Genomic DNA, 12,500 nt, shown 5'->3' on the forward strand with positions numbered 1-12,500 from the left:
ATCTCTTTCTCCCTGTGTGTGTGTGTATATATATATATATACACACACACACACACATACACACACATACACATACACACATACACACACACATACATACATACACACACACTTGTATCTTTTCCTTGTTTCAGTCATTGGACTGCGGCCATACTGGGGCGCCGCCTTGATTGGTATAGTCAAACAGTACTTACTTTTTCGTCTGGTATTTATTTATTCCATCTTAGCTTTTGCCGAACCGCTGGTTTACGTGAAGTTAAATAAACTAACGCAAGTTTTCAAATATTGTGGATAAGCAAATAAACACACTCGCGCGCGCGCACACGCGCACGCGCGCACACACACACACACACATTGTTTCAACAGGATCACAAGCTTAAAGAAATGAAATGATTTTATGAAATCCATACCTTGTTGGCAGGGTTTAACCATGGAAATGAGAAGAAAAGAAATCCATTTTGTAATGGCGACCTCGCCTCTGTGTCAGCCTGTCACAGCTTACGTTGTTGTCAACGAAATTTACACACTACACGGATTTTAAATTATCTTTTCCAATAAACACCGTTTTGTTTGCACACACAAACCAGTTTACACACACACAAACACACACACACACACACACACACACACACACACACACACACACACACACACACACATTGTATGTGTGTTCGATAATATATTAATATGAACATCAGTTTCACACACACACACACACACACCAACTTACCCACGTATATATATATCTAAATATCTTTACATACATCAATCAATTTAGGCATATACGTACAATGCCTATATGCACGTTTTTATCTATTTAAATATGAATATCTATCTATCTATCTATCTATCTATATGTATAGCCACTGTTTTATTTGTGCGCATTTTTACCAAATTTACAGATAAATGAAAAATAACTAAACACTTTTAGAGTAAAGTAAAAATATTTATTTCTTTATTGTCCACATTGGACTAAACATAGAGGGGACAAACCAAGGGATTAAGTCGATTACATCGACCCCAGTGCGTAGGTGGTACTTATTTAATCAACCCCGAAAGGATGAAAGGCAAAGTCGACTTCGGCGGATTCGGACTCAGAACGTAACGGCAGACGAAATGCCGCTAAGCATTTCGCCCGGCGTGCTAACGTTTCTGCCAGCTCGCCGCCTTAGAAAAGTAAAAAAAATTGCGTGTGTTTTTTTCAGGCCACTTCAAATCTCTTTATTCACAATTTCATATTGGAAACAAGCCGTTACTTGACGAAGGCAGAAAGTGAGAACCTCTGTGTGTGTAGATGATACAACAGGTAGAACGTTCACGAAGATTCTTGAGTTACGCAGGTGATTTACCATTAACCTTTCTTTCAGGTTGTGTGGTGAAGAAGTTCGCTTTGAAACTACGTAGTCTCGAGTTCAGTTCCATTGTGCAATATGTCCGGCAAGTGCCATCTACACACACACGCGAAATGAATTATATGGGGTAATTAAAGAAAATTCGATACTAAGTAAATTGTTTTATTTATTGTAGTCTCTAGAATAGTTACATTTGCTACTTCTAGTCTCACCAATTTATTCACACAATAACCCTTCCTACTAAAGGCACAAGGCCTGAAATTTAGGGGAGAGGGTAAGTCGATTACATCGACCACAGTGTTTCACTGGCTCTTAATCTATCGACCTCGAAAGTTTAAAGGCAAAGTCGACCTCGGCGGAATTTGAACTCAGAACGAAGCGACGGGCGAAATGACGCTAAGCATTTCGTCCGTCGTGGTAACCATTCTGCCAGCTCGCTGCCTTTTGTTCACATAATAACACCCAGAAGCATTATATTACGAAAGAATTTTCGAATATATGAATGAAGAAATGTACGTGAGCAACAGTTTGCTTTAAAGATATCTGCAAGAACATCGCAGAGAAAAAGAAAAAAAAGGAGGAAAAGCAAGGACACTACGATCAAAAGAGCTTACTTTCTCATGCAATCTGTGCGGTCGTGCTTGTCTTTCTCGAACTGAACTTATTACGTATCAGCAAGCCAACAACTGACGTGAGCATTCCCCTCCGTAAATCTACGCTCGCGAGGCCAGTCCAGGATGTGTGTATCCTTTTGAAACTTAATGCCCCTGGTAGAAAATTTTAATTGATGATCGCTTTGAAAGCAGCTGGCCTTTGCTATTCACAGGGAAAGGAAACCGGAAACCGAATACGTCTTCTCTGAGGAGCAGTCAACTAAGCAGAAAACAGTCCTCCAGGAGACTCCCACCCGTTTTTTTCTAAAACCAGTCTAAGCAACGCTGTGTTGTGCCTAATACACACACACACACACACACACACACACACACACACACGCACGCATGCTCACACACACACTCACGCATGCACGCACGCATGCATGCACGCATACACACACACGCACATTCATATATGTATTTTAATTCTTTATTGCCCACAGGGGGCTAAACATAGAGGGGACAAACAAAGGGTTTAAGTCGATTACACCGATCCCAGTGCGTAACTGGCACTTATTTAATCGACCCCGAAAGGATGAAAGGCAAAGTCGACCTCGGCGGAGTTTGAACTCAGAACGTAACGGTATTTATTACACATGTAAGTACAAGACTAACGCAAGAAAGATTAGTTTTGAGTGAGTCAATGATGATGTCAGCAAATATTTCATCTGGGGTGACGCCTCATCTTTGCTGAAAAATCTACAAGAAGTGTATTTATACATTAATGAAGCATAATCAATATCATTAACGGTTATCGATTACGACCAGCAGTAACCACAACGGTAACGACTGCAACATCAGAAACAACAACAATAAGACGGGCCAACGAAAGAGCTTTTACTTGGTTGATCGAGCGGCTAGAAATAGTAGCCACATTCCTACTGTCTTAAAAAATGGAGACCTTGGATAATGTGGTTTTAGAAACATTATATCTGAAGAGAGATAGAGAGAGAGAGAGAGAGAGAGAGAGAGAGAGAGAGAGAGAGAGAGAAAGAGAGAGAGAGAGAAGAAAAAGGAAAGAAGAGAACGGTATGGTCAAGGCTTGAATATGTCTGGTCAGAGGTCTGCTGGATCAAGGCTAATTTGGGGTTAAATAACAGCAAAAGCAGCAACAGCAACAACAACAATAGTGACGACAACAATGACAGCAGCAACAAGAATAGCAACAATAACAAGAGGAAAGGTGACAACAACAACAACAACAACAACAACAACAGCAGCAGCAGCACCACCACCATCACCACCAACAACAACAACAACGATAGGAGCAATGATAACAGCTGCAACAATGACAACACTAGAAACATTAGCAACAAAAACAACAAACCCTTCGCAACACCACGACCGACATCACCACCACTAATAACAAGAGAATCACCGCTACCACCACCACCACCACCATCATTCTCGTCATCACCACCACCACCGCCGCCGCCGCCGCCGCCGCCGCCGCCGCCGCCGCCGCCGCAACCAATGACAACAATAACAACAACAAAACACCTCACGTGCAAATGAAGACAACATTGAATCTGACTCGAAGAATTCCAGTCTGAAAGCTAATCAGACGGAAGAAAGAAAAAAAAAAATATATATAATGATAATCGATAGTGGGAACTATTGATTTCTCATATATTGGCACAAGGCATATATTTACTGCTGTTGTTATTGCTGTTTAATCCGAGGTCATTGCTGATTCAGCGAATCTATGATCAAAGCGTTCTGTCCATAACCGTCCTGAGTTTTTTCGTATATCGAGAAATACATTGTCAATTGCCTCCTTCAGTTTTTTTGTAGACGGTACAAATGTGATTTTGAGGGAGTTTATGCTGCTGTTTCTAGCAGGTCGACTGGCCACGGATAGGCTCGTGGCGTATGGTACATTGTGATGGCGGTGGTATTGGCAATGATTGTCCTTTTGAGATGGCTGTCATATCTTTGTTTTGGAGATGTCCGTTGCTTTTGTTGCTGTTGTAGATTTTGTGGTTGTTCTTGCTGCTGCTTCAGTAAGGCTGTTACTGCTGTAGTTGTTTATTTAGTGTTTATTTTGTTTCTGTTGCGGCTGCGGTAGATTTTGCAGTTGCAAACATTATTGCGGTTGCTGATGCTGTTTTAGATGAGGCATTGTCATGAAAGCAAACCTTTCCCCCCTCCTCTTTGCATCTATGGCCTGGAGAACTTCATCTGGTTAGCGGTAGTGCATATGTAATATCTCAGTCTTCTCTCTTCCACTGTAATATTCAGTTTTTGTCAAGTTGGAAGCTTTATATATTCCGGAATTTTGTCCATATTTCCTGGTTTGACTTGAAGGATAACCTCCATCCCAATTCCCAACCGTTTTTTTTCCTGTCGGAAAGTGGTTAAAACAACAATAATAATATCAGTGAAACAAACCAGCTAATCATAGCTTTTGCTAATGTAGCTAACATAGTAGGTTACAAGCGAAAAACTGAAGATATAAAAGGAAATGAAAAGAAAGAACCAAACTTGAGGAAGAGAATACGAATGAAGGTGGAAAAGATATGGAAAGAACTGGGACAATTGAATAGGATAATGAGAGGAGAGTTCAAGATTAAGGTAGTCATCAGAAAATTGAATGAACAGCACAAGTTAGAAGGGGAAAACAAACAGTACATGAAGAATTGACACAAAAGATGGCAACATTAAAGGCCAAATTGCAAGATACGATACTAGATGCAAAGTTTTCGAACAGAATAGACTGTTCCAATCAAAGAGAAGGCATCTATTTGAAGAAATAGATGAAGTTCAACACCAAGAGATGATTCCAGATGCGGAAGGAAGTAAAGAATTTTGGGGAAGGCTGTGGAACAGACCGGTGAGACATAAAGAAAGCGCGAAGTGGCTAACAAAGGTGGAAGGACAACTTGAAACTGTAACCAAACAAAAATTAAGAAAAAATATAACAAATTGGAAAGGATCAGGCCCAAATGGAGTAATAGGCTATTGGCATAAGAACTTTACACAATTACATGAAAGGATCGTTGCGCAACTGGATGACTGCCTGCAGCATGGCCACGTCCCTGCCTGGATGACAAGTGGACGAACGCTGCTATGCCTCAAAGATCCCTTGAAATGGAACTTGACATCAAATTTTCGACCTATAACCTACTTACCAGTAATGTGGTAAGAAAATTATTGTAGCCAAAGCTGAATTCCAAAGATCTTATTCAAGCAATAAATTCAAGAACTGTACCTTTAATCAGATATGGAATTGGAATTATAGACTAGACTAGAAACGATATAAAGAAACTTGACAGAAAAACTATGACGTTGTTGACGAAATTTGAAATAGGAAGAATTTGAAACGTGTGAACAGTGAAGGTCATGTCTATAATAATTGGTGCCTTCGGAAGAGTGAGAAGAAGTATAGACAAATGGCTGAAGGAGATTGAAATAGAATGCCCGGTAGAGCTCCTACAGAAGGTTTGTCTCTTAGGGACAGCAAGGATTATCAGGAAGGCTCTGAGCACTTGAAAGACTATTGAAAACTTGTGAATACCTAAGGTTACAGGTAGTAACCCGCTATCCATATAAATCCTGGAGGCGCAATGGCCCAGTGGTTTGGGCAGCGGACTCGCGGTCATAGGATCGCAGTTTCGATTCCCAGACCGGGCGTTGTGAGTGTTTATTGAGCGAAAATACCTAAAGCTCCACGAGGCTCCGGCAGGGGATGGTGGCGAACCTTGCTGTACTCTTTCACCACAACTTTCTCTCACTCTTTCTTCCTGTTTCTGTTGTACCTGTAATTCAATGGGTCAGCCTTGTCACACTGTGTCACGCTGAATCTCCCCAAGAACTACGTTAAGGGTACACGTGTCTGTGGAGTGCTCAGCCACTTGCACGTTAATTTCACGAGCAGGCTGTTCCGTTGATCGGATCGACTGGGACCTTCGACGTTGTAAGCGACGGAGTGCCAACAACAAATGTAAATCCTAATAGGAAAGGGACCGATCCTGAGCCAAACCAAAGCAACAACAACAACAACAACAACAACAACAACAACAACAACAGCAATAATAATACTTAATCAAACTAGAAGGAAAACAAGAAAAATAATGACACGATTTAGGATGCACCACCCAAAATCTGATATAGAACGGTTATATATACAACGTATAGAAGGTGGTAGAGGCCTTATACAGCTAGAAAACTATTACAAAATAACCATCATAGGACTGCAAAAATACCTACTTCAGAAGCAAGGAAAACTAATACAAATCGCCACAAAACATGAACAAAGCAAAAAAACTGTTTTCAGTCTTTAAGGAAGCTGACAAATACAAACGAGAAGTCATATTACCTAGCAACTATGAAGAAAAAGAAGAAACAACAAAAGCTGTAAAACAAATGAAATTCAAACTAAAACTAGAACAGCAACGGATCATGATAAAACGATGGCAAGAAAAGTCACTTCATGGCAAATACTGGGCTAAACTAAACGCAAAAGAAATAGATAATGCAAAATTCCAGCAATGGCTGAGAAGATCAGGACTCAAAGAAGAGACTGAAGGATTTTTAATTGCAAACAAGACCAAAGCATCCCCACCAGAAATTACCAAAAACATATAATGAAAAGAAACATAACAAGTAACTGCAGAATATGTGGAGATGGACAAGAAACAATAAATCATATTATCTCTGGCTGCCCAGTCCTGGCTAAGAAGGAATAGATTCACAGACACGACAGAGCTGGGACCTATATACACTGGAAGCTATGGCAACACTATGGAATAGCAACAGAAAAAAGATGGTAGAGGCACACGCCAGAAAAGGTCACAAAAAACGAGAAAGCAACCATACACTGGGATATGCCAATACACACAGATAGAGAAATTAAGGACAATAGGCCAGATATAGTTGTCAGAGATCATGAAGAAAGAAATTGCTTTCTAATCGATGTATCACTACCAACAGATGACAACATTTCTCGAAAAGAAATGGAGAAACTTTCAAAATACAAAGACCTGGAAATAGAGATAACTCGAATGTGGAGTCTAAAAGCAGAAACAATTCCTATCATAATAGGCGCATTAGATATGATAAAAAAATATTCAGGCAAATACATAACAGAAACACCAGGGCTTACAAATATATATAACCTACAGAAAATAGCACTACTAGGCACTGCACACATCCTACGTAAGAGCATCACAGTAAACCACAGCGCATACCCAAGGCACACAAAGCTGCGCTCGGTAGTGCAGTGAAAGCACGTTAAAAAAATAAGACTACTGAATAATAACAATAATATATCGACAAACACGTCATGAGCAAATGACAAACGACTATGCAGCCACAAATTAGTGTTGGTGGTGTGTAAAACCTTTTCCTGCAGTAAGTGTTTGTGTTTGAAGATGTATGGTCTTGTGGTTAGGTGTTGCACTCACGATCAGACGATCACGGTTTCAATTACCTGACCGAGCGGAGCGGTGCTCCTGTTATCGAGCAAAACACTTAATTTCCACACTTACGCTCCAGTCTTACGATTGAAGGGCTCGTTACGGACATGAGCTAAGCTAGGTGTATATGTGAACTCTCACAAACAAACACACACACACACACACACATATTTAGCGATGGAAGCAGTACTAATACCAAAAGATAATCGTTATATCCAGCTTAGCATGAATGCCTTGTTAGAACACCGAATATTATGTTATTAGCCCCGAGAGAACTTCACATTTAAGCTCTTGGTGCATAAAAGCATGCGTGTGTGTGTGTGCGTGTGTGTCTGTTTGTGTGTGTGTATGTATACATATTTATATATAATTATATTTGTTAATTATTACATTATTTAAGGTAACTAACATTTTGGGAGTATATAAATTTCTTGTTGCTAAACGTGTATATTTGCGCAGACATGAGTACAGCTAAGTAGGAACAGAACAATCAACCAATTTTTGTGTGCAGACGACCTAAAGTTGTACACTGAAGTGATAAAGTGCTAGTAAGAATGCTGCAGACTTTAAAGAGATTTACTGGACATCACACGGATTTGCTACAGATATTATATGGAATTACGTTACACGAATTGAAATGAGATTCGGATTAGAAGAATGCGCCAAAGCAGCATTGAAAAAACTTAATTATGAATGCTAATATCGTGTTTGATGAAGAAATGGAGATAAGAGAATTTAGACCAAACACAGATTTACAAATACTCAGGAATCATTCAACTAGACAGTGTATAACACACACACAGATGAAAGAACTTAGGAAGGAATATTACTGATACATTAGATTAATTCTTAAAATACAATTAATTGCAAAAAACATAATAACTATGGCTTATGTCGCAGTAATAAGTTATAGTGGTCACTAAATAAGTTAGAAAAACCAGACAGAAAACAATGATGCGTTAAGAATACGTACATTATCCAAAATCTGTAATAAAAAGACCATATTTCCTGCTAATACAGCGAGGTCGAGGGTTTCTGCGTTATAATAGAACACTATTATAAAATACCCACTGTAGGGCTACTGAGATATTTGACAAAACACAGTGGAAAACTCATGCAAAAAAGCTATATGTGTCGTTATGAAGCTCGTTTTGCAATTCGGGGTTTCTTTTTTAGTCCCACTGCGAAGCACCTTGGTTAAGTGTCTCGCTACTGCAGCCCCTGACTAACCAATGCCTTGTGAGAAAATTTGGTAGACGGAAACTGTAAGGAAGGTCGTTGTGTGCATCTGTGTGTCCGTAGATATATACGTGTGTAAATGTGTATGTTTGATTTGATTTGATCTAGTTTCAGCTCATGAGCTGTGGCCATGCTGGGGCACGTCTATGTTTGTTTTTGTCTCTCTTCCCCAATGATGGGCAACCGATGTTGGTTTGTTCCCGTCCATGTAACTCACCGGTTCGGCAAAAGAGTCCGATAGAATAAGTGTCAGACTTAAAAAAATAAGCACTGGAGGCGATTTGTTCGACTAAATACTCTTCAAGGTGGTACTCCAGCATGGCCGCAATCAAATGAATGAAACAAGTAAAAGAGTAAAAGATAAAACACAAATAAAAGAAAAAGAAATATGAATAAAACTGTTTTCTTCTTTCAAGGAAGCCAACAAATATAAAACATACAATACCACATATTTTACACAGTCAACACTTAATATTATATTACAACCAAGGTGGCGAGCTAGCAGAAACGTTAGCACGCCGGGTGAAATTCTTAGCGGTATTTCGTCTGTCTTCACGTTCTGAGTTCAAATTCTGCCGAGGGCAACTTTGCCTTTCATCCTTTCGGAGTCAATAAATTAAGTACCAGTTGCGTACTGGATCAATTTAATCGACTGGCCCCTCCCCCAAAATTTCGGGCCTTGTGCCTAAAGTAGAAAAAGATATTATATTATAACCAACCCACATAAAATCCAGATTTCACTCAACTCATGGAAGCAATTGTCGCCAAATAAAATAGCACAATACATATATATTACATATATAATTTTCACCAAAAGGCGGCGAGCTGGCAGAATCGTTAGTGCGCTGGACGAAATGCATAGCGGTATTTCGCCCATCGCTACGTTGTGAGTTCAAATTCAGCCGAGGTCGACTTTGCCTTTTATCCTTTCGGGGTCGATAAATTAAGTACTAGTTACGCCCTGGAGTCGATGTAATCGACTAGTCTCCTCCCCCAAAATGTCGGGCCTTGTGCCTATTGTAGAAAGGATTATATAATTGTCATCCTAACCCATAACACAACTCACATAACACCTTCCAAATCACAACATCTCTTATTTTGCACAACAAACGTACGAAATATAAAAATTAGGACATAAAACAAAACACATACTGCAACAAGCTAAAGTAGACGAAACGTATAAATGCTATGTTATTACCAGTCCAAATATACCTGAGACACGTTTTAACTGGGGAACAAGCCATTCTCTGTGTTTTGTGATGGAGAAAAATTCTCGCTATTCACAAATGGTGTGGATATACCTAGATCAGTTCTAGAAATTTTCTCCACGACAAAATTCAGTGAGTACTTTGTTCCTCAGTTCGAACGTGCTTCAAATATATTTTGACTGGTAATAAAATTGTATTTATGCTCACCATTGCTTAGCGTTTCTCCTTTGAAACGTATAAATCACATCGTAAATTTTCAAAACGACAATAGTGGAGACATACATACACACATTTGAAAGAGAGGAAAATGTACTTTTTTGTGTCGTAGAAACTCGTTTGGGAATGTTGAAAAACCTATGAAAATAACATATATTATAAGCACAAGGCAAGGTGACAAGCTGGTACAATCGTTAGCACGCCGAGCACGTCTTTACGTTCTGAGTTCAAATTCCGCCGAGGTCGACTTTGCCTTTCATCCTTCTAGGGCCGATAAAACAAGTACCAGTTGAATACTGGGTCGATGTAATCGACTTACCTCCTCCCCGGAAATGGCTAGTCTTGTGCCAAAATTTGAAATCAATACAAGTCCAAGGCCACATTTCTATGGGTTGGGGCTACAGTGGTACTTATTATTTTATCCACCCGGAATGAATGGGAAGCAAAGACGATCCGTGGTGAATTTGATCTTAGAATGCCGAGAGATGTTAATTCTTTTACTTGTTTCAGTCATTTGACTGTGGCCATGCTGGAGCACCGCCTTTAGTCGAGCAAATCGACCCCAGGACTTATTCTTTGTAAGCCTAGTACTTATTCTATCGGTCTCTTTTGCCGAACCGCTAAGTTACGGGGACCTAAACACACCAGCATCGGTTGTCAAGCGATGTTGGGGGGGGGGGGACAAACACAGACACACAAACATACACACATACATATATACATATATACGACGGGTTTCTTTCAGTTTCCGTCTACTAAATCCACTCACAAGGTTTTGGTCGGCCCGAGGCTATAGTAAAATGACACGTGCCCAAGGTACCACGCAGTGGGACTGAACCCGGAACCAAAGATTTCAAATCCTTGTCCACCATTTAATGGTTTCTATACCACCACCACCACCACCACCACCACCACCACCACCACCACCACCACCACCACCACCACCACCACCACTACTACTACTACTACTACTACTACTACTACTACTACTTGTTATGTTGATGTTAAAGATTCCCTTCCTCAGTTAGCACAAGATCAATTTTCGTTGGAGAAAGTGAGTGAAACAATCCTCAATATTGTTTTGGTAGTCGATTGTTTCTTTTTTTTTCGTTTTGTAACCTGGAACAGATGAAAAAGAAAAATCCACCGCACCCCACCGTACCCCCACTGTGTTACTGAAAGAGAAATGCTGCATAAAGCATCCAGTACGGCGTTCTACTTTCTCGACCGTCTCCCTTCCCTCCTACATACCAATATTTAGACAAACATTAATAATAATAATAATAATAATAATAATAATAACACCACCACCAAAAGCAGAAATACAAAACCGCAAAAAAAAAAAAAAGAAACGAATTTTATTTAAAAAATCAATATACGTTTCTGAATAAATTTTCGCATCTGATAATAATAATAATAATAATAATAATAATAATAATAATGGATTTCGATATCATACTTGAAATGTAGTAATTACACGAATGAGTGAATTAATAAAAAAAATAAAAGCAAAGTAACAACATATATTTATATATATATATATATATATATATATATATATATATATATATATATATATATATATATAGGCGTGTGTGTATATATACACACACATACACAGATATACATAAATATATGCATGTCTGAATGTACATATGTACAAACATATATATGCATACATACACGTGTATACATACATGCATACATGTACACACATGCACAGCCCCCCCCCCACACATACACGCACACATACATGTTCTCCCGCCTCTTTTCCGTTTTTTCAGTCGGAATCATTTACCCAAAAATATCAATTATTCCATATCGAGGTCAATCTTGATTAAACTGGACAGTTTTAACTGGGGGAAAGAAAAACAGAAAAAAAAAAACAAGCAAAAAAAAAAAGCCCTTCAAAAGGCAAAACAATGCAACTAAACAAACAAGGGAAATATGGAATGATAAATAAAGAGAAAAGGAAAAGATGGAAGGCAACAAAACAGGGAAAGAAAATAGGCAGACTGAGTTACAAACAATAGAAGAGTTACTGTATTTTTGTGTAAAGTGTAAAGGAACTGGGAGAGACTCTTTATTTCATTATCTACTACTACTACTACTACTACTACTACTACTACTACTACTACTACTACTACTACTACTACTACTACAGCAATGACAACAATAGCAATGGCAGCAACAATTTGAATTATCGCAAAATTGGTGGCAATAATAACGACAAAATCAAATCAACAAAGAGCACAGAAATTAGAACACAACAAACAACGACGACTACCACAACAACAACAGAAATAGCAACTGTAGTAGCTTCAGCATCATCATCATCATCATCATCATCATCATCGTCGTCATCGTCGTCAACAGCAACATCGACACCAATAGAAACAGCGACACCATTTTAAA

General features: G+C 39.1%; 1 protein-coding gene across 9 annotated transcripts in view; it reads right to left on the reverse strand.

Moving 5' to 3' along the window:
- The window catches only part of LOC106870351 (uncharacterized), a 313,371-nt gene that overhangs the window by 203,992 nt on the left and 96,879 nt on the right, over positions 1–12,500 (reverse strand). The window contains exon 1 of one of the 9 annotated variants that reach the window (XM_089353584.1): positions 411–512. The exons of 7 other annotated variants lie outside the window; for them this stretch is intronic. The gene's annotated coding sequence lies outside the window, so the exon portion shown is untranslated. Of the gene's footprint in view, positions 1–194; positions 258–410; positions 513–12,500 lie in introns of those variants that run through there. One more of the 9 variants, XM_089353586.1, reaches the window with a different exon arrangement.

The sequence above is a fragment of the Octopus bimaculoides genome, chromosome 6, assembly GCF_046866305.1.
Source record: "Octopus bimaculoides isolate indiv1 chromosome 6, ASM4686630v1, whole genome shotgun sequence".
Taxonomy (NCBI): domain Eukaryota; kingdom Metazoa; phylum Mollusca; class Cephalopoda; order Octopoda; family Octopodidae; genus Octopus; species Octopus bimaculoides.